The following is a 22,083-nucleotide window of genomic DNA, read 5'->3' on the forward strand; positions in this document are numbered from 1 at the left end:
GGACTTATTTTACTAAAGAGAACTCTACTATCAATATAGTCTTTTTTTTCCCTTCCTGTACGTTATCAATCTTCTCTAGTAGCCCTTAAGATGGTTCCTTTTTTGTTAAATATTTTATAATTTCACTTTGATAGGCTTATGTGGGAATTTTTCCTTATTAACCCTACCTTATCTTTCAGGCAAGCATGGGATCTGAGAGCTCACATCTTTCTTCAGTTCTTAAGATTCTCAGGCATTATTTCATCATACGTTGTGTCTAGCATTCTCTTTATTCTCTTCCTTTGGAACTCCTAACAACCAATTATTGGAACCTCTCAATCTGTCCTTCATGTGACATAATTGCTCTTTCGTGTTATTTTTAACAATCTTCTTGTCTCCCTGGGCTGCATTCTGAATGAATTTCCCAACACTTGTCATTTTCTAACTCTCTAATTTACTTTGGCCAGTCCAGCATTCATCACATATATTTTTATTTGAATAACTATCTATTTTACTTCCTCATATTTCTCTTTATATCCATCTGTGGAAAATAACCCAAACTCTGTAAAATAATCTAACGAGGTTTATTCTGAGTGGAATATGTGCAACCATGGAGAACCACGCCCAAGAAGCTTTGAACAAGTGTTCCCACTGTGGTTGGGTTGCAGTTTGGTTTTATACATTTTAGGGAGTCAGGAATTATACTGAAAGACATAAATCAATACATGGGAGGTGTACATCAGTCTGGCCTGTAAAGGCAGGACACCTTGAAGGAGGGGATTATGGGTTATAGGTGAGTTTAAAGATTCTTTGATTTGTAATTGGTGGAATAAATGAAGCTCTGTCTAAAGGCTTAGAATGTTTTAAGGTAAGGTAAGGAAGTCTGTTAATCAGAGACAAGTCACTGGACATACATCGATACTCAAATGATCTGTTAAGTTGCTGACCTGCAGGTGTGGTTTAACTTTTGTCTTACATGGCCTTAGGCTTGTTAATGATTTTGTATCTTATTATTATGAAAAATAACTCCAAAAGGGACAGGACATAAGTAGGTGTGTCAGACCTCCCTTTTCCTCATGGCTGGCAACTGAGCTTTAAGGGTTTTTTTTGGGGTCAAGGGGAGTCTCCTTGGCCAGGGTGGGGGGAGTCTATTTAGTGAACTAGGGGCCTTAAGATTTTATTTTAGTTCACATATCCAAAAATTCTTGTTTCATTTCTGCCTCCATATGCTTTTCATTGTCTTATTCTTTCATTATTCTTTTCATTGTCTTTTCTAAAGGGATTCAATACATTTTCTTTGTTCCTTCAGAGAGTTTGGTATTGTTAAATGTACAGCCTCTAGAGGCAGCCTGCTTAGGTTTGAATTCTATCTCTTTACACAGCAGCTGATATTTAACTTGACCATGCCTCAATTTCTTCAACAGTAGAATCAGAATAACTTAATTTTTTACCTCATAGATTGTTGGGAGGATTGTGCAAGGAATAAATGAATTATTTCATGTAAAATGTTTGGCACATAGTAAGTTTTTTTATTACTGTTATCAGGAGTGGCACCTACATCATCATCATCATCATCATCACTGTCATGTCTTTGAGTATGAGAAATGCTATTTTTAAGAGTCTTTGTTGGGCCGGGCGCGGTGGCTCACGCCTGTAATCCTAGCACTCTGGGAGGCCGAGGCGGGCGGATTGCTCGAGGTTGGGAGTTCGAAACCATCCTGAGCGAGACCCCGTCTCTACTAAAAATAGAAAGAAATTAATTGACCAACTAAAAATATATATACAAAAAAGTAGCCGGGCATGGTGGCACATGCCTGTAGTCCCAGCTACTCGGGAGGCTGAGGCAGGAGGATCGCTTGAGTCCAGGAGTTTGAGGTTGCTGTGAGCTAGGCTGATGCCACGGCACTCACTCTAGCCTGGGCAACAAAAGTGAGACTCTGTCTCAAAAAAAAAAAAAAAAAAAAAAAAAAAAAAAAAAAGAGTCTTTGTTGGCCGGGCATGGTGGCTCACGCTTGTAATCCTAGTACTCTGGAAGGCCGAGGTGGATGGATTGCTCGAGGTCAGGAGTTGGAAACCAGCCTGAGCAAGAGCAAGACCCCATCTCTACTATAAATAGAAAGAAATTAATTGGCCAACTAATATATATAGAAAAAATTAGCCAGGCATGGTGGCGCAGGCCTGTAGTCCCAGCTACTCGGGAGGCTGAGGCAGGAGGATCGCTTGAGCCCAGGAGTCTGAGGTTGCTATGAGCTAGGCTGTTGCCATGGCACTCACTCTAGCCTGGGCAACAAAATGAGACTCTGTCTCAAAAAAAAAAAAAAAAAAAAAAGAGTCTTCATCATAGCACCCTATCCAATTCATTTAATCTGAAGGAATTTCATTTCTGAGTATTGATTTTGTTGGCTAGCTTTTTAACATTAAATTTTTTTCCAAGTGTTTTAAAATTTGGGTTGGAAAACTCATTTTGATTGGTTAGTTACTCTCTTCCTCTGGATTCCCCACTCCCTAACATTTATATGATTATCTCTATTCCAAATCATGTCTTATAATTGATCTGAGGTTCTTTCTGACAGGGATTTTATTGGCTAGATCCACATCCATATGTGGAGCCCCTCCGTCACTCTTTCCATTTTGAAAGTGTGTCTTTGTCCTTCAGCTTCCATCAGCTTCATGATCTCAGGCAGCATTAGGCAGAAATTTTCATCAGCCTCTTTTCTAATGTCTGTAGCGCTACCCCAACCTCCTGGTTTTAAGCAACAGTCCTAGGCCAATTTCCTTACTGCAGCGAGTACCTTGGGCCCCCTCGTCCTATAGGAGCTGAGTGCTCCATCCACTGCCTGCATCACAATCTGGAGCCAGGCAGGTGAGCCATGCCCGTCATTGGATATCTGCAAGGGTTCATATTGACAGAGACTTTTACCTTGTTTTGGGTCCTGGAAATGGCTTTCTGATTTTCTGTTTTTCTATATTACTTCTTGTTGGTGTGTTTTTGAAGCAAAGAGGGACAAAGCATGAACTTTGCCATTCCGATTGGAAGTTTTTTATTGCTTACTTTTCTCTGTATTGCTTCTTGTCTTCTACCTTGTGTGAAGTTAATTTTCTTTAGTCATTTATTACTTCCTATCCCTTTCACCCTGCTTTAGTTTTCTCCTGGGACTCATGGTTTATTATGTTTATTTGGGTATTTTTTTGAATCTCCCCTCCCCATTTGCATATACACTTCAAGATGACAGTACTTTGTTCACTGCTATACCCCTTAACATCTTTAAAAGTTTCCGTTCTTTATGCAATTGGTACACAGTAAACATTTGTAGAATCAATGAATGATGGTGTTTTTGTCCCAAGTTGTTTCATTATTGTTGGATTTGTGTTTAATGTGTGTTTGAGACTCTCCGTTGGTTCTTCAGGGAATAGTGGTCCTAACTGGGGGATGGACAGGCCCTGTGACTAGAGGTCTGCGGGTGTTGCTGATTTCCTGGGAATTAAGTCCTTTCTTTTTGAAGGACATAAATTACCAACACCTGCCTTATTCTACCCAGATTCAAGTCTGGTATCAGAACTTCAGTTTAGACAAGGCAGCTCCGGGCTTTGTCCTTGGCCTATCGGCTGGAGTCAGGCACTTCCCTACCTTTGTTTCTCCCTCCAATGTCAGCAGAACATGGATGTTTAATCTATGCTGTCCTTCTTCTCTCTTGTCCTACTATTGTTTTATTTAAAAGGATTACTTAGGGGCTTATCCTAGGGGCATCTGTCATCCCTCTGCTGCTCATTATAAGCGAACTTGATTGAATCAGCTTAATGAAGTTGTAAAATTAACTACCCTGGTGGTTGTCTTCTCCTAATTTTTTAATAATTGTTTTATTCCACTGTTAGAAAAGCCTTGGAATTGCTTATACCTCAAAGGTAATTTTCTCTGGGACCTTTTTTGGGATAATGTTTGCTTCTCTCTTTTTTCTCTATTATAACAATTTCATCTGCATTATATGTTGCAGTTATTTTTCATGCTCTGGTCAGCCTATGGCATACTTTCTGGTTTCTAGGACTGGTATAGCTCTATCTTTTTCATATTTCATTTTATAACTGTCATTTTATGAGTTTGGGCCTAAAGCAGAGAAATGTGCATTTTCTTAACCATCTTGATTCAATTCTCCCACTTAATTTTTTTTTAAATTTGTTTAAGAGAAGGATCTTTCTATCTCTGCCTGTCTCTGTTAATTTCTCCCTGGGAGACATTAAGGAATAAAGAGCAATCATTTAGACAATAATTCTGGGCATTTGGAACATGGGAGTTGCTTATATTCTATTGCATTTTCTTCATGCTTCATCTGTGAATTATCCTCTTTTTCTTTTTATGGATTTTGACACTTTGGCTGCTTGCTCCATAAGGTTAACTATGTATGTATAGTAGCTTGAATTTGATTATACACCTATCATAGGCCCCAGTGCCTGACAATAAAAAGGTGAGAGCTGAAGCCAGGAGAGTCAACTGAGTCTTTGTTTTTCTTTTCAGTCCTTGCTTTATGCCTTTTCTCCCAACTTAATTAGTTTCCATCTGTTTCCTGGCCTTCACAAATTAATTGTTCTTTTCCTTTAGCCTGAGGGGTCTTGTATGGGCAGTTTTGGCTGTTGATGCTATCAGGGAATACTTACTTATTTGTTTTAAAAAGTGGCTAGGTTTCAGTTCTGTGCCACATTCTGATCTCCAGCCATGTAAAGCAGTGCTGCTCCTGATCTACTTGCACAATATATGTGTATTCCATGTGACACTGAGAAACGGGGGACAGATTTCTTCAAGCACTTCAAAAATTCAAGTCTCCTGTGTTTCCACATGGAACTTTTATTAATTAAAGCTAAAAGAATTCAACTTCACCATTTGTAAAGAACAGTAGGAAATCCTATGGAGGCAGAATACGACTCTAAAGTGACCTAAAACCTACTTTGAGTCGACTTTTTGCAAAGTGTGTGCTATTAGAGCAAATCCATTTTAGGATTGTAGATTCCTACTGTGTTCTCTGGTTTGAAACCTTTATCGCTAGAAGAGGTGTGCTCATTGGTTTCCAGTTGTTAAATTAAACCTACCTTAAGGCTTGGGTGAGTCACTGGTTATATTAGTGAGATACACGTTCTTGTTTTCTTTCTTTTGTTAAATTGTCCTGACATTAGAAGTTAAGAACTTGTCCCTGAAGTCAGATAGATCCAGTTTTGAGTCCTGTCTATTTGTGAGGAGGGCCATGAATTTATCCTCTCATGGCCCCAGTTTCCTCATCTATAAAATAAAGATAAATAATACCTTCTTCTGTGAGCTGTTGTGAGTAGTTGTTTAGCACAGGGTCTGATGTGGTTAATGTAAGGCTGGTGGCGGGCACCCTCCCTTCCCTAGATCAAAAAAGAAAAGGCTCATGAGACCAGACCCTCCAAGGACAAAACTGCCAGGCCCTGCTGAGAGGAACCACACCCAGACGTCCACCTGGATAAGAACGTTTTGGTTTTTGGATTCCACAAATACTTCCAGCCCCTCTTAAAATCCCTGGCTCTTCCCGCCAAAAGTGCCTAGCCAGGCCCAAAGGGTATAAAAGGCCTCAGCCCCTTCAAACTGCAGCGACTTCTGGGCCCCCCCTCTCTTGGGGCCCCAGAACCTCGTCCACGAGTGTATAATAAAGCCACGTGGTTTGGCCCCCACTCTTTCTCTCTGTTTGTCTTTTCTTTTCACCGCCACTGAAAAACCTTACAGTTAATAATTAATACAGTATTATTTTTCTGCCCTCATTTTCTCTCCCTTTATAACGTCTTCTTTAGTCAGAGCATTGGCTTGCTGGCTATGTCCTTCTGACAGCTCCTTCTCAGCTTGCGTGCTATTGAATTAGCTAACTTAGTGAACTCCCTGATGCTGTTGTTTCCTTCCAATCTATTAGTTCAGTTATTTTCAAGTCCCTCAAAGGTCAATTTTGACCTGACCTCTTGTGTGTTGCTTCTGACACTTGCTACCAGAAGGCCTTGGGGCCATCCCTTCACCATCTTTTCAGGGCATCTAAATAGAAGGAATCCTCTATTTCTGATTGTTAGGTCACTGTCCATATTTAATGTCAGCCCATATTCCAGGCTGAACCGCAATGAGAAGTGGTAAATAGGCCTGGGAAGTACACATTTTCCAAGAAAGGTGGTGAGAAATTGATTTAGTATCTTCCTGCCAGGGACAGTTATAGGTGATGGTTACATCGGGGACTGCTAAAAATGTTGGAAGTATAGAGAGGTAAGGGGTGGGGAGTTTAGGGTAGGAGGTTATGAGGTAAATTTGGCACTGAAGCTACCTAACATGAATGCTAACATTACAGTTAATAAAGAGCAACCCTGATGCCAGGCACAGGAGTAACAGTGCTGTATGGTGGAATAAGAACAAGATTTGAGGTCAATACTATCTGAACTGTCAGTGATTGTAACTGAGCTCTGCAGTTTCTTAGCTTGCTGACTGCAATCCTGAACCTCAGCTTTCTCCTTTGCAAGGGGCCTAAGGAAAATGATGAGAACCTCATGGAGCTGGTGTGAGAATTTAGTACAGTCATGTATCTAAAAAAAACTATGTCAGTACCTGGCACAGGGGAGGAGCTGGTGCTCTTCTTACTTCTGTTATCACTGCTCTTCTTATTTCCATTACTGATGTTTTTATTGTGATTACTGTACTTATGGTTATTATTATTTTTATTATTGGAAGGTGTCTGGGAAAGAACTGATTGTCAGATTTAGGGGCATTTTCCATCCCATCTGGTGAACAGTATAAAGCAAAGTGTCCTATAACCTAGGATGTATTCATTGACTGAAATCTTGAAATCAACATTTTATTCTTGTGGTAGATTATATTACTTTGAAAACTTTTACTACCACTTTCTGAAGATTATGTTGCCTGGCCCCCTTGACATCAGCTTGGCCATGTGACTTTAGCCTCTATCCTGTTGTTGAAATCAAGAGAGGTCATGCTGGTTTTGACCAGTAAAATGTGTGTGGAGGGAACACAAATTACCTTTAAACAGGAACTTAAAAATTATTTAGTTGCAGCCTGCAGTTTCTTTTTTCTTCACCTGTCATGAGGCTGACAAGATCCTAGAGAGATCCTAGAGAGATCCAAGATCCTGCCCTCTCAGCCTGGGGCCTATACTGAAGATTGCAAGGAGCATGATAAAAAATAATTTTTAGTTATTCAAGCATTGGAGTTGGTTATTGCTGCAACAAAATGTAACATAGTGATAAAGTTCTCCTGTATTTTACACACTCAAGAGCGTCATTGTCAAAGATAGTAAAAAGTATAGAAAATACATTTCCGATACAGACGCCAATACAACTAGGCACATGTAACTATTTATTAAATAAAATTAAAATTTCAGTGCCTCAGTTGCACTAGTCCCATTTCAGGTACTCAGTAGCTACATGTGGCTAGTGGCTTCCATATTGAACAGCTCAGAAGCTCAGATCTAGAACATTTCTACCATTGTAGAAAGTTCTGTTGAACAGTAGTGGTACAAACCTTAATGTGGTCCCTGATACCTATATGAGATTATATTTAGCTCAAGGGACATGTCTAATGTGTTATTTTTTCTTCTTCAGTTTTTAAAAAATATATTATTCTATCATCTATCATTTAATTATTCTGTGTGGAAGAATAATAGGTATATTCTAAGTTATACAATATAGTTACATAGTCAACCCTTTATTTTCCATTTTTCTTGATTTGCAATGTTGCAAATCCACAGTTTTACTGCACAGTGTGAAATTAAAGGCTGAACACATGGCTTTATATTGTTGAGTGGACAAGGTAGAGATTGACTTTGATAATCCACCTTGACTCATGCAAAGACTAAGGTCACAATGAGTAATAATTCTTCAAAGATAGTTGATTTTTTCAAATGTTTACAGTTAGCCATGAAAGAAGAGTAAACGACCATTCTTAGAGACTGCAGTTTTATTTATTACTTAGGTATAAATTTAGTTTTAGGCTTTAAACTTTAAGTTTTTAAAGTATGCTTAATATTTTCTTAACAGAAACAAGCAAATTTACCACTGTAGAACATGTAAATTGGCTACTTTTCATGGCATAAACTAGTTAGACTAACTTTCCTATATATTTTAGTACCCCCAAAATGATGTAACATTAGTTATCGAATGTTTCAACAAGTGTTGTCCTCTGAAACGGGGGCCATTTAAAATGTCACTGCTGTGTTTTTCACGCATTTAGCTGAGACCACATTGCTCTATCCAAAATCGTGTAGTCCTCCCAAATCTGGAAAAAGTTTCTCTAAGCAGCCAGAAAGCTTCTATCTCTGTTGATGGAAGATTTAATAGAAACTGAGTGATATTGTTTCAGCTCAATGTATTCTGTATAATTAAGCAATTGATGTTTTTCAGTCCATTAAGCAATTTTATCCACCCTCTCCAACACTACTATGCATTCATATTTTGTTGGTTGTTCTGATCATTTTTTAAATCTCATTAATTGAAGTTGAGAGGCAACATTAATGAAAAATTTGAATTATAAACCATTCTAGGAAAAATTACTTACATTGCTTAATAAATACATTTACTCATTTGAAGTCCAACTGCCTAGCAAAAACCTGCTGTAATGAAAAGATAATTTCACAATGTCTTTTTAAAAGATAGTGCTGGCCTATATTGACAATTTATTTATATTGTACCTATATAACATGTGTGCCTAAAGTTCTAGCAAACAGTTTGGCCTCTCAATTATGTAAATATTAACCTTGAAAACAATTTCCACTATTTTTGTTGTTATTCTTGAGGTAGACTTCAGTTGAGGCTTTATCACAAACAGAACCATATCTCCAATTATAAAGATAAATGATCTCAAACCATTAGGCAAAATAACTTCCTGCTTCCTGTGTGGTTTCCCTGGGCCTTCTATATCTTTGAAGTATACTCAGAGTATGTTATTGATGGCTCTAAGATTTAGATGTGGTCCAGCAATGACAACAATAGCCCACTAAATCAGTAGATTCTTATAGTAGTAGTTTTAAACATGGAACATGTTTAAATATGCCATTGCATTGTTGAAAATGAAGTGGAAAAGAAGGAAAGACTGATGCTATTGCTTTTTCTAGTGGGAAGGACACTTTTTATGTAAAATTATTCTTTTTATAAAACTTACTAGTTCCAATGTTTAACCCCATATTTCTATTTCATTGAGTGACTGTGCTCAAGTTCAGGCAAATGAATTTTCATTCAGCAATTAAGTCTTCATTGACCCTTGCTTAGTGTTTAGCACTGTCTTAGTTCTTATGGGAATCCTCTGGTGTACCTGTGTTGAAGGGTCTATAGAAAGACATGAGTAAGAGAGTGGATAAGAATATAGATTTTGTCTTTTTCCAGCAATTAAGTAACTCAGCTAAAGCTTTTGAGTAAAACTTTTCTTAGTCTAAAATGTATAGTTTAGATAAAATGTTTCTATATGTTTCAGGGTATATGTATAAGAAAAATGTGCTATGGAAGCAGGATAGCCAAAGGCTAAGAAAGCAGACTGAGTTGTACCACAAACCTGTTTTGAAGACTGTTATAAGAACAGTTTTGTATTTAGCACACTACCTGAAAATAACATTCAGTCAGCATGGTGCCTGAAGCAGTTAAGACTACTTGGCAATGATCTGGTAGTTCTTTTAAATTGTGGTTTACTATGTGTCTATGTTTAGCATATGTCTAAATATGATGTAGGTTGTATTTATATTTCATACAGACCCTTCCAGATTTATCATGGCAGTCAGAAGATACGATAAAAGAACTAATTTTATATTTCCTACATAGGCAAGTGTGTCTTATGTAGAAAATGGCACAACTCACTCAAGATGAACAGTTATTATATGGGTATCAACTATTGCATCTGTATCTCAGAACTCATTGATAATGCAGTAAGCAAGGAATATTTCAACATATGATAAGCTGACATATTTATTCAAGTAATATATACAAACTGAAAACTTTAAATTTTACAAAGACAAAATATCGATGAAATATGTGAAGTGCTGTGGAGCTCCGTCCTGTTATTTAAACCTTTTCATATCTGAAAGTCAGCTTCTAGTCCATCTTTGAGGGATTTAGAGTATATGGATAAGGAAAGGAAGAGGGTAAAAAATAAACTCCTAAGACATTGAAGATTTTAGAATCTTCATAATTCACAGTATCTTTTGGGTGCATAGAAGACCTGCCCATCCATTTATAAGCACTTCAAATCTGAGATCTCTCACAAACACAACCTTAGCACCATACAATCTGGTTTTGAGAACATTACAGTTAAAAGGACTTGGAGTCCAGGAAAGTTTAGGGTTGCACTTTAATAAAAGGCCTCTCAACCCCCTGATAAAAGACATGGGTACTTGAATCCATCACAATAATTGCGAAATCATAACTACTACTGATTTGTCATATAATTGCACATCTACTTGGAAAATGGGTGTCATTATTTAGAATAGTTTTACAGGAATTTTTGAAAAGCAAATGCTGCTAATGAAATATACCCCTTATTTAGTAGTTTCCAGCATAACAGATTGGCCTGTCCTATTTGTTAATATAAATGTTATTGTTCTGTTTAAATAATAATACCATAATTATTTACATCAGAAAAGCTTTTCATTTTTCATGGTATAATAATTTCAAAATTTTCAAGTGGGAGCGCACTCAAACTAGGTACACTGGGGAATCCGTAGATGTCACCAAGGCTTGTTAAGTGAAGGAAAACCATAAATGATGGCATTAATGCTGTGATTTTCTACTTGCATACTAATGCATGCATATCCTCATTCAGTTAACAAATATTTATGGTGCCCATGCTGTGTGTCAAGGTTCGTGCCCTCAGGAGGTGTACACTCCAACAAAAAAGGCAGACCCTTAAGCCAGTAATAGGAATAAGTTGTAATGCATGTTAAGATAAATTGTTTTGATTCAGAGAAGGGCATTTTAGAATCTATATGTTTTTCTTGACTCCTTTCCTGTTATAGGACAAAATTATTACCAAAGATTGCCACTTTTCTCTCTAGAATGTTTTCTCCAACTAAACTTAACTGTGACCTATTTGTATCTCATGATTTTGTCTTCATTTGCAACATTTATTTTCAGTTAAAAGGTCCACCACAAGCTTGAAGGGAAGTTAAATTATTCAATAACTTTGTCCCTTTGAAGTCATTTTAACCCTTGTCATTTTTAACAATACTCTTTCCACTGTCTTTCTAAATATGTCCCTAATTTTGTTTCCTGTAGTATTCACAGGCCATGTTTATTATAATTTCTGTTCATGTGGGTCAGTTAAGAGTGAAACAAAAGTTTTGTTGTGCAGTTTGGTTGCTCCCTGTCCCTTGTCAGCAATCTCATTATTTAACTTTAAGCGTTACTTTGAGAGCTGAATCCTCATCTAGGGTGGTAGAAAAGCTTTATAGCTAATGTGATTTTGCCTGTGGCATTCCCTTATCCAAATAACTCCTTATGCATCACATGAGCCGAGCTGTTAGCTGCTTGCGCCTGTTTCAAATTCTTGATCAACCAGACCTCTTCTGCTCACAAGGGTACCACCTTTACTGTACCTGTTAAAAGCTTTTAGGGAAGAATCTGGACCATCCTAAGACGTTACAGACACTTTATAGAAATGTTAAGTAAGTGCATTACTTGTTGCTTTGCCTTGAAACCACACAGTGATTTTCCTACTTTTGTAGTATTGTTGTTGGATATAGTAATAGTTAATTTAAAAATAAATAAATATGTAAGCTGCCTGGATCCAAGTGACATACTGTGAAAGAAGGAAGCTGGCAAGTCTTCCAGAAATCAGATCATGTCCCTGGGCCAAGAATTGGCTTTGATATATTTATTCACTGGGGAGTGTGGATGAACAGCTGCCTTTCGAATGTAGCCAAGGGAAATTTGCTGACAAGCATAAATATGAATAGGGCAATAAAGTCTGCAAACAACAACAACAGAGAATGCTGATGTAAAATCTAAGAAGACTCAAAACCAATTTCCTCCTCCTATCATTTTCTATATCCCCTACAATAATTCTTCTATAGTTGCCATGCCCATAAGCAATGTCAGATCAGAAATGACAAATTACCTTTTTAAAACTTGTACTAGGTGAATTAAAAGCCAATTAACTTTTAATTTTTTTCCATATTTTGGGAAGATCTAAATTATCAATCTAAAGTACCCTACTTTAGTGATAGCTTTAAAAAAAAAGAGTATAAACAGTAACAAGAGACAGGATGTTCAATGGGGCTTTCTCCTTAAACTTGGTTTACTTAAGAGTCCTTGTCTTCAAAAACGGTTTTTACAGATACCTTTTAGTGTTCTGCTTAACACCATTACATGTTACCTATTAGTCTTTTGGGTTACAAAAGATTTCTTGTTCTTATTCAAAACTGACCTTTGGCTGCCTTGCTGAAGAGAATTTCAAACTTCCCTTTTCCTCTCACTTTCTTCCATAAAGCTTTTTACATGTTTGTTCTCTAATATTAATGGGAATTAATCACACACTAAGTAGAGATACTTCTTTATGGGATCTCCCTAAGAGATTTTAATTTCTATTTTTAATGCCACTAAATATAAGTCCAAAATAGATATCTATCTTTTGAGAAACATGAGATGGTACTATTAAAAAAAAAGTTTAATTTATTTTAAGAAAATGAATGGACTTCCAACTACTGATACCTGACTAGATGTTCTATTTAATATTAGTAAATCTGGGTCAGTTCTGTTTACACTATATTATATACAGGAAAGGTCTGTATGAGTGAGCTTAGGTGGACCCAAGGCCAGTAAAAAAAAATGGAAACCTGGATTTTAGGTAATGACAAAAGGAGGGAAATTTAGTAACCAATTATAAATACCAACTCTGGTCTCTTTCTTGGTAATAAAATGTTAAATTTGAATTTGACTTTCATTTGATTTTGTTTTAAGAATGCTTATTCACAAATTTCCTATTGGATTTAAGTATAATAGAGTTAAATTTAATATTCTCCCAAGGCAACTTAGAACTTTCTGTGTTTAGTTTCTGAGTAATTCTATGGTTAAGAAAAGTAAGAACTTTTTAGCTGAAGAAAAGAAAAAGGAGTCTCATCTTTTCAGTCCTATTTGTTTTTACCCAGGGCTCTAGTATTTTTTCCTGGTGGCATGCCCTTGATTTCCATGAAGTTGACTAAATGCAACCTATAACTCAAGCTATAGGAAGAAGAATGTTAAAAGCAGGAGAGCTGTTGGCCTGAATAAATTTTCTTTTACAAACTTGGGCTTATTAAAAAATACTTGAAGCTCCTTCTCTTTCTATTGATCTTTTTTTTTTCTTACTCATTATATCTCAACAGAATACTTTATTATAGAAAATTAACTTTGAACTTTGCCAAAGATGTACAATTTCTCCTCATATAATCGATAGACTTTTGGTAGGCCAGTTTTCATCTAACTCTCTGACCAGATGCAGGAGAAACAACAATGTACAATACAGAAAAAGGTTGAGTAAAGCAGACTAGAAGGTGAACAAAGGATTCCTAGAGTGGTCTTATTAGTAGTAGGATGCTTTCAGTTGCAACAATAAGATAAACCCCAACTGGCTTAAACAAAATAAAGACTTCCTTTGGCTCATGTAACTCAAAAGCCCAGGGTAGGTTTTGCCAGGAATCTTCCTTTATTTCCTTTCCATTTTCTTTTATATTTCTCAGGCAGATTCTTTCCTAAAGGTGGTAAAGATAATTACCAACATCACTCATCTTTCTACCAGCCAAAAAACTGCAATGGGAAGGTGCTTATTTCCTGAGAGTTATAGCAAAAGTCACCTGGAGTCTTCTTCTTAGTTCAGCTTCAATCAGCTGTCTTTTGGACTAATCACTCTGGCTAGGAGATGGTTGTTCTCTGAATGGCCAGGCCTGGGCCATATACTTACCCTTAGGTCCCCTAAAGAGAATGCCAGGCAGACAAAGAGAGACCCCAGAGAGAGAGAGAACAGAGTTGTAAATGAATACATATGCTTAGAGGGAAGGGCATGTGATGAGGGGCTAGGCTGTAAGTGGGAAATGTGGCCAGATTAAAAACAACTTTTCATGTTAGCTAAGGATTCTGTGCATTATTGTAAGACCTGTAATTGATGGATGCCCAAGGGATATGACAATAGTAGATTTATATTTTAATAAGATCACTCTGGTAGCAACATGAAGAGTATGGAAGGACAGATAGATATATATAGGGATAGAGATATAAATATGGAAGTTGTAATATTTTATTCCTGAATTCCAATGTATAATCTTGTGTATCCCCCTTGCCACTGCCTGGGTTTGGCAATCAGGGCCTAGCTATGAAGTATTAAGCAATAAGAGTTTAAACAGGAGTAGAAAAAATACAGATAGGCTATGGGATTGGATGTGAACCAATGTGAACAAAGAATCAACAGGAATTGCCAAATGACTTAAGAAGATGAGAGAAGAGAAAGGGACAGTTAAGACTGTGACTGAGAATCATGGTGGCATTTACAGAAAATAAATGATTTCAGTGTCAGGTAAATGATTATTTACACCAATTGTGTTCCCAGAACAATTAGAACAGTAGCTAAAACTGTAAAAGTGAAGTTTAGAAGAGCAGTTGCAGCCTATAGGGCATGTGTTAAAGTCACTGGAGTTTTAGATGATGCAGATAGAGATTTAATTCACATAGTGGGAAAGGATGAAAGCAAAAAGAAAATAATAATAATAAAAAAGCCCTAAGACCTTGAAAAATGCCAAAGTGTAGGAGAATAGAGTAGAAAGAAAAGACAAAAGAGACAGGAAAATGTTGATCAGAAAAAAGGGTGAACCAGTAGACAGAGTTTGAAGAAGGAAAGAGAAGATGGTTGTATACAATGCTTTCATTAAAGATGAAGATTGAGGCCGCATGGTGGCTCATGCCTGAAATCCTAGATTTCTGGGAGACTGAGACGGGAGGATTGGTTGAGGTCAGGAGGTCGAGACCAGCCTGAGCAAGACTGAGACCTTGTCTCTACTAAAAATAGAAAAAATTAGCTGGGTGTGGTGGTGCATGCCTACAGTTCCAACTACATGGGAGACTGAGGCAGGAAGATCGCATGAACCCAGGAGTTTGAGGTTGCTGTGAGCTATGCTGACACCATGACACTCTAGCCCCGGCAACAGAGTGAGACTCTGTCTCAAAAGAAAATAAGATGAAGATTGAGGACAAAGAATGAACATTGCATTTGGCAATTAGGCCATTATTGATATTTGAGAGACCATTTCAGGCCAAATTTTAAAAGTTAAATAGGTGAAGAAAGTGGAGATAGCAAGTGTTGTCTACTGTTTTAGGAAGTTTTCTGGTGAGACCAAATTTCCAAAGCACCATCTTTGTACTCTCAAGGGACCCCATCTACCCCCATGATTTCAACTACCCTGATGATTTCCAAATTCTTCACTGTAGCCTACAGTCTCTTTAAATCCAGCCTATTACCAACACCAAATTAGTTTCCCTAAAGTTTTTTTTTTTTTTTTTTTTTTTTGATCATGCTTTTTCTTTCTCAGGAATCCTCAGTGGTTTACCATGACTAAATATACAAAGGCTAAGTGGTTAAACCCACGATTCAAAACATCCAACCAGAGCCAACCAAATTTTTGAATGTTAACTTCTCAGCAATCCTGTCTGGGTGAACATTATGTTCTTCTACAAATGCTCCCATTATTCCAGCCAGATTAAACTTTATGCTCTTTACGTCCCATGTGCCCCTTTCTATTTGAATGTCCCAACTTCAGCTTCATGGTGTTTCCTGATCATGTCCTTTGTTCCTCAGTCCAGGTAGTCTAGACTCTATCAAGTGCTATCCTTTTAGCAACTTTCATCCATTCATTCATATTTTCATTCTTTCAGTCATTTACTCAGCAAATATTTAAATGTTTACTGGGCACTATTCATGAAAGGAAAAGGAAATTAATGGATGAGTACAGGAAATACAAAGATAAATAAGACACAGTCACTAACAAGGTGAGACTTTATATTAATATTTGTGTTTTTCTTTCACTACTATACCTTGCTGTCTGGTCTAGCTTTATAGTAAATATTGAGAAACCATTCGTGTTGTCTGTTTACAAGGCTGGATATAGCATCCTACCCAGAAATATTACTTGTCCCTTTTTCTTTTAGTCACAAAAGAAGCTGTAAGTCACAAAAGTTCACCATACTTCCTAATTTTTATTCCTATATTTCCAAACACAGTTATAACAATTATACAAATATGAAATATATAAATAAGTATATAAGTATATTGGAAGATATTGCTAGTCCCTGACCACTTCATTGGATTGAGTTTATAAAACAATTAATACCATTCATTCTATTATCACTTTCCCGACATGTTCTGGGTCTGACTGTTCTTATACAACTTCCTTCAAAAATTATCTCTTGCATAAAGCTTTCCCTAATATTTGTCCTACTTCTAAACTCCCATTGCAATTTATACACATCTTTTTTTATACCAGTCATGTTCCATTAACTTAATTTTAGCTGTTTCTTTTCTGAGGTAGAACTTCCTTGGGGGTGAAGCCCATTTCTTTCTTATCTAAGTAAGAACAGAGACTGTGAGTATCTGTTGACCAAGTGAGCTTCATTGATGAAACACAGGACATTGTATTTATCTCCTTGTGTTTAACAAATCCTCTTTGGCATTTCTAATAAAAATCCTACCAAATTTTTCTTCCTAGTAATGATAAGATAAATTCTTTTTCCCCCAAAAAGTCCATTTTGGCTTCATATCCTTGGTTCAGAAAACTAATTTTGGTCCTATATTATCTATGTAGCTAGTTCTTTACTTCTCAGATCTTCCTTTCTATTTAAATGTCCTAACTTCAGCTAAAAGAAGAAATGAAAACTGTATCTCCCAAGCCCTTCATCTTCATATTTTGGGCTTCAGAGTTGTTACAAATATATTCCATTTTTTTTCATGGACTATATTCTTCATGGCCAAGTGAATTAAAAATAATAGATACCAGCTAGTGGATTTGAAAAGCTGTCAGGTCACATATCTGATATTTGCTACAGAAAAATAGAACATTTTCTGATTTGTCATGTCTGGCCTTTATAACATATAGCAGAAATTCGCCAATCACAAATGCCCTCCTCTTCCTCCTAGGGTCAAGAACTATATTCCACAAACATGCTACTGCCTATGAATGCTCCTTAATACTCTATAAAGCAGTGGCTTTCACGTTTTTTTGACCTTGACCTTCCATTGTATGTCAGTACCTGGTACACATGAGTAGCAATGGGCACACATGCATTGTACACATATTTATGACTGAAACAAAAATTTTATGAGATAATACTTTCCTTATGCCAACATGCGAATTTTTAAAATACTATTCTATGCTGTTCTGTGTCCTTACAAAAATGAAGAAACTTACTAAACACTAAATTGATATAATGACCCACTCACTAATGGGCCACATCCCACAATTTGAAAAACTCTTCAGATCAGATTTGGAAAATTGCTTTTTAATCAGGACTAAATTTATTCTCTATTCCATTGGTTCCCAAAAGTTGACATACATAAATATTTGGAGGGCTTTTTAAAATGCAGACATCTTTGGCCCTGAATCAAGGCCGGCAGTTTGCTGAAGCTGTTGGTTTCAAACAGGAGCCTAAAGAATTATCTTTCTATGGTCTGTTGGCCATTTCAGAACTTTGGAAATGTAATGGTCAATTCATGAGAAAGAAACATCTGAAAAAGAAAATGCAGACATCTGAGCCCTTTCCCCAGGAGATTCAGATTTTGGTAATTTAAATTAATTCTAGGGCTCTAGAATTAGCTGTTTAACAAGTCCCACTAGTAATCTCCATATAAGTGACCTAAGACCACACTCTGGGAAGCCCTTTGGATCTTTCTTCACCCTGTTGCAGAGACTCCTAGAGCCTGCTGCTGCTTCTCCTTCATCCCCTTGTCTTGTTCACCCACTTTCCAGTGTATTCACCAGGTAATTTTTCTTCATTGCATTAGCACCTTTATATCTTCAGCTTTCATTTTTTTTTTTTTTTTTTTTTGAGACAGAGTCTCGCTTTCTTGCCTAGGCTAGAGTGAGTGCCGTGGCGTCAGCCTAGCTCACAGCAACCTCAAACTCCTGGGCTCAAGCGATCCTCCTGCCTCAGCCTCCCGAGTAGCTGGGACTATAGGCACGAGCCACCATGCCCGGCTGATATATATATATATATATATATATATTAGTTGGCCAATTAATTTCTTTCTATTTTTTTTTTTTTATTTTTTGAGACAGAGTCTCACTTTGTTGTCCAGGCTAGAGTGAGTGCCGTGGCGTCAGCCTAGCTCACAGCAACCTCAAACTCCTGGGCTCGAGCGATCCTTCTGCCTCAGCCTCCCGAGTAGCTGGGACTACAGGCATGCGCCACCATGCCCGGCTAATTTTTTTATATATATATCAGTTGGCCAATTAATTTCTTTCTATTTATAGTAGAGACGGGGTCTCGCTCTTGCTCAGGCTGGTTTTGAACTCCTGACCTTGAGCAATCCGCCCGCCTCGGCCTCCCAAGAGCTAGGATTACAGGCGTGAGCCACCGCGACGGCCTTTTTTTTTTTTTTTTTTTTTATGGTAGAGACAGGGTCTCGCTCAGGCTGGTTTTGAACTCCTGACCTTGAGCAATCTGCCCGCCTCGGCCTCCCAGAGTGCTAGGATTACAGGCGTGAGCCACCGCGCCCGGCAGCTTTCATTTTTTTTTTTTTTTTTTTGAGACAGAGTCTCGCTTTGTTGCCCAGGCTAGAGTGAGTGCCATGGTGTCAGCCTAGCTCACAGCAACCTCAATCTCCTGGCTCAAGCAATCCTCCTGCCTCAGCCTCCCAAGTAGCTGGGACTACAGGCATTCGCCACCATGCCCGGCTAATTTTTTGTATATATATATTAGTTGGCCAATTAATTTCTTTCTATTTATAGTAGAGACGGGGTCTCGCTCTTGCTCAGGCTGGTTTCGAACTCCGGACCTCGAGCAATCCGCCCGCCTCGGCCTCCCAGAGAGCTAGGATTACAGGCGTGAGCCACCGCGCCCGGCCTAGCTTTCATTTTTTAATTTTAATTCCTTCATGCTCTTTAGATATGCCATCCTGTGTCATATACCAGAAATTAAGAGACATAATCTTTAAACCTTTTCTTTTTTCTGTCACTTTTTACCTCTGTCAGAGAGATTAGTATCAGGTAGAACAAGTAAGATTATGGATGACCTCAGAAGACATTTTGTGTACTTGTAAATTGAAGGAGAGGAGGGATTGAGGGTAGGAAATTGGGGATTGGAGTTTGAAACACAGTCCCTTATGTTTGCCTTCGGAGCTCACCCATCCCTATACATTTTCAGGAAGCAACTGCAGCATTTGCCTGCTTGCCAGGCCTCCTCTTATACAAGTACATATGCACCTTAAGCTTTCCTATATCCCATTTGTTGTTGCTAATGTAGTTAAGATCAGTATTTGATACTTTCTTACATCAGCTAGATTCACCCAGGACCCCCTTTTGATCCATAACCCCTTCAAACCCTTTCTTAGAAATTCTAAGCCATCATGGAAACTCACTTGATACTATCTATACTTTACTGTAAGCCTGCCTATATTTTACTTCAACATTGCTCTCTACTTGCTGAATTTAGGTGTTACCTTTTCTCCTCACAAAAATTAAAAGTTCCCAGAGACAAGCAATATGTTATACAATTTCTTTTGATCCATTAGTGTTTAATACAATTTCATATTTAAATCAATGTTTAATAAATATAATGTTCAATGAATGAGTGAATAAATAGATGAACTTCTTCCACTTTGATGTCATTAACATTTTTAAAGTTTACAAATATGTAGATATTCTTCTGCAGACTTCTTTATTAAAATTAATGCTAATTTTATTAGCATACTTTTATTTTTATCTACCTATCTTCTGATCTCTTTTAGGAAAGGCTAAAGTACAATAGAATTAATAAAGTAAGTGAAATATAGTAAAAGAGGACTAGCATACTAGTTTAGTATGTCCACTGTTGTTGATAACTGAAAACCATAGTTTAGGCTTTGATTTCTAACTGTAGATTAATTTAGCCTGGAATGAAGCCTCTTCCAACATCCCACCAAAATATCTATCAAGCCATGTGCCAAGATAAAAACTAGCAGTAATACTAGAGAAAAACAAAACAAAACTAACAGGTAACCTAAAGCCAGAATCTAGAATTAAACTCCATAAGGCAGGTGAAGCTAAAATGAGGAAAATCAAGTCAGAATTCACTTAATTAATCAGAGACCACCACCTTTGCGCTGAAAAGAGGTAGGAAGATACTTTTGCTTGCACCTCACCAACTTCTCCCCTGACTCAGAAACCCAAATTCTGAAACAATCATTAAATGGGTCAGCTCTCACTCCACAAAGTTGCTGCTGAATTTTGAGGTAGCCATATTTCTTTGTCCATTTAGAAGCAATAACGTCTAGAAAATAATTCAACAGGACATAAGAGGTGAACTGGTTGTGACAATGTGATCTTTAAACCTATATTCTCTACAGTAGATCCAGAAAGAATTCTGAAATTAAAAGTCGGGAAATAGGGAAATAGAATTTTCTATATACTTTGCGTAAGAAGGTTTAAGAACCAACCAGTTGGATTAGGAGTAATATCTCCCTCAGTAGAATTGCATTATGTTAATGCCTGCAAAATGTTGTGAATTAACTCTGAAGCAGTAAATATCAACTTTCCTTTTGAAACAAGGTTTCTAAACCTCAGCACCATTGATATTTTGGACTGTATAATTCTTTGTTTTGTGGGGCCATGCTGTGCAGTTTAGGCTAGTTAGCCACATTCTTGGCCACTATTCACTAGATGCCAGTAGCACACCTCCCCTCCCTAGTTGTGACAGTCAGAAATGTCTTCAGATATTGCCAAATGTCTCCTGTTGGGGACTATTGCAACAGTAGGTCTCAAAAGGGAGATGTTTGAGTCTTGATAGCTATTGCGTTATTTAAAGATCACTAAAGGAGAAAAAAATCAATACAGAGACTATTTTTAAAACACTGTAGTTCAGGGAAAGAATATTACGTGAAGACTAAGAGACACAGAGTTGAAAACTATGTACTTCAAATTCTACGAAAAAATATTCTTAGAATGTTTGATGTACTCAAGACGCAAGGCCTCAGATGAGGGGGGTTAGAGAATGGAATTAGAAAGTCATACCCCCCCAAAACAGGCTGAGAAAACAAGGTAGTGAAATAGAATGGAAAGATATCATAAGAAGATAAACAGATTGCAAGAAATTTGGGCAGTTATTTTTAAGATGATAACATATCATGTTGGCAAGAGGTAGTGACATAGTATTCTTAAACATTCCATATGATATTTCTAGAATGCAATATACACATATGTGCACACACAGGTATGTATCCTCTTATAAATGAAAGTACTCTTTGGCCCAGCATGCTACTTCTAAGAAATTGCTCTTAGAAAACTTTTTTTAAAAACTGGAAGATATATATACATAAATGTTTATCTCAGTTTTATGTTAGTAAACAAATAAAATTAACATAATTGGCCAAAGTAGAGAATGTGGAATAATTTATGGTACATCTGGATTATCCCTGTACACATAAATACTTAGTAATATTTGTTGAATACATTCATGAATGTATGAAATGGAATAGTATACATCCATTTTCAATGATAACGCTGAGGATTATTTAATGATTACATACTTAATTAGTAGATATTTACATTTTTTAAAAGCAAGTTACATTGTATGCATAGTACAGTCCCATTTTGTGTGTGTATCTGTGTGTGCATAAATACACACACATACCTTTATATATACTCACTTAGAGAAATAATATGTCATACTATTCTTTGAAGGTAGATTCTATTATTGATTCAGAAGAACTGTGTGTTTTTATCAGTCTGACCGTTACTTGAACCCTTGATAGTCAGTGTGCTTTTCTAATTCTATGCTTTTGTTTATAGCTTTTGTTTTCCTGGAATACATATTTTCCTAAGTTCTTCCACCAAGCTTTGCTTTTTATTTTTTAAAAGACTTCATTTTTTAGAGAAGTTTTATGTTCACAGCAAAATTGAGTAAAAGGTACAGAGA

At 37.0% G+C, this 22,083-nt stretch overlaps 1 protein-coding gene, 1 long non-coding RNA gene and 1 other non-coding gene across 7 annotated transcripts in view; 2 read left to right on the forward strand and 1 right to left on the reverse strand.

The window, feature by feature from the left end:
* Window positions 1–251, reverse strand: part of LOC105867845 (uncharacterized) — a 101,766-nt gene extending 101,515 nt beyond the window's left edge. Inside the window, exon 1 of the long non-coding RNA XR_012919691.1 lies at window positions 168–251. This is a non-coding gene — a long non-coding RNA (uncharacterized LOC105867845). The remainder of the gene's footprint in view (window positions 1–167) is intronic.
* The window catches only part of CEP128 (centrosomal protein 128), a 362,607-nt gene that overhangs the window by 222,684 nt on the left and 117,840 nt on the right, over window positions 1–22,083 (forward strand). The gene's annotated exons all lie outside the window — the stretch shown is intronic.
* LOC142871776 (small nucleolar RNA SNORA2/SNORA34 family) lies at window positions 17,564–17,700 on the forward strand. Its single transcript, XR_012919964.1, has one exon. It is a non-coding gene; the product is annotated as a small nucleolar RNA SNORA2/SNORA34 family (small nucleolar RNA).

This window comes from Microcebus murinus, chromosome 6, assembly GCF_040939455.1.
Source record: "Microcebus murinus isolate Inina chromosome 6, M.murinus_Inina_mat1.0, whole genome shotgun sequence".
Classification (NCBI taxonomy): domain Eukaryota; kingdom Metazoa; phylum Chordata; class Mammalia; order Primates; family Cheirogaleidae; genus Microcebus; species Microcebus murinus.